Raw genomic sequence first — 1,766 nt, forward strand, 5'->3', positions numbered from 1 at the left:
TAGGTAGAGGTTCTTTTTTTTTGTTTTGTTTGTTTGTTTGTTTGTTTTTCCTATAAGAATCCATTGCTTCAGCACTGTTTACTGAAAATACTTGACTGGATTTCCTTTGTTCCTTTGGCAAATGCCTGTTGGCCATATCTTCACAAGTTTAATTCTGCATTCTCTAATCTGTGACATTAACCTTTGTCTGTTCCTCTGCTAATGGCATGCTGTCTTGATTACTGCAAGCCACAAAATCAAGTAGAGTGATTCCTCCCACTTTTTTTTTTCAGAATTGTTTTAACTATTTTATATATGAATCTTTTATTTTTTTTCTTTTCTTTTTCCTTTTCTTTTCTTTTGCGTTTTCTTTTCTTTTGCGAGAAAGTATGTGAGTTCATCAGAGAAAAAAATAAGAGAGGAAAAGTGAGACACCACCCCCTGGGGGATAGTCACACCCCAATTTCTTCTTTATTTCTTCCTCCTTTCAGGATTTTAGGAATACATTCCAAAATGCCTAACGTTTTTTTCAAGCCATTAGGTCTGTTGCTCAAAATGAGCAGTCAGCCATGTGGGATTCAGCAGCCTTAACCATCCATTATGTCATGGACTGGCCCAAAATTCCATTCTATATAAAATTTAGAATACACATTTATTTCTATAGAAACCTTACTGGAAACTTTTGGAAATTGTATTAAACTTATAGACCAGTTAGGGGAGAAGTGACTTCTTTACAATATTGAAAGATGAAATCCATGAACATTTTGCTGTCTTTGAATTCTTTTGATCTGTATATTATAATTTTCAGGATATAGATCCTTACATATTTTGTTAGATTATATATACATATTTATTTTCTTTGGCTTGCTGAACATGGTATCGTGTTTTAATTTCTTTCCATTTATTGTCAGCATATAGAAACATGGTTGATTTTTGTGCCTTGAATTTCTATCATGCAAACTTATTGAAATCTTAATAGTTCTAGAAGGGTTTATTGATACTGATATTGATTCCATGAGATTCTCCACATTCACAATTATTTTAATATAAATAAGGACTGTTTCATTCATTCCATCCCAATGTGTATTTCAAAATGTTTTTGCCTTCATATTTTTGTGCTGGTTGGAACTATTAGTGTCCCGTCCCTGTTCAGGCGCCTGGTGTCCCGACCCGGGGGAACAGCCAAACAGGTTTCCTGAGTGAAGGAGTGAGAGCCGGGACAAGCGGCGTAATGTTACAGCACGGAGACGACAGTGTCGTCCCTTTATTGTGGGCAGCACAGTACAGCACGGAGACAACGCAGTGTCACAGCTCTTAAGGGTCACATCATCTACTGTGAGCAGCACAGAGATGACGTGGTGTCACAGTTCTTCAGGGTCATCCAGAGACGATGTAGTATTACAGCTCTTCAGGGTCTCCCAGGTCGTCTAGAGATGATGCAGTGTCAGCTCTTCAGGATCTTCAGGGTCATCTGGAGACTGCGCAGTGTTTCAGCTCTTCGGGCTCTTCAGTCGTCATCTTCCTGGTCGTCATCGTCGTCGTCCTGGTCGTTGTCATCTGGCTACTGTGGGCCAGGCATCGTGGTTATATACACTCTGGTGGGCTGTAAACGGTGGGCCGTGATTGGTTGTAAATGGTGGGCCGTGATTGGTTGTAAACAGTGGGCCGTGATTGGTTGCTTTTGGACCAATCATGAGGTGCCAGATATGCAAATTTGAGGGATTCTAGTGGCCAATCAGAGCAAGGTTTTGAAGGTCAGGTTTTTTGAAGGGAACCAATCATGGCAA

This window comes from Tupaia chinensis, unplaced genomic scaffold (assembly GCF_000334495.1).
Source record: "Tupaia chinensis unplaced genomic scaffold, TupChi_1.0 Scaffold146313_1, whole genome shotgun sequence".
NCBI classification, from domain to species: domain Eukaryota; kingdom Metazoa; phylum Chordata; class Mammalia; order Scandentia; family Tupaiidae; genus Tupaia; species Tupaia belangeri.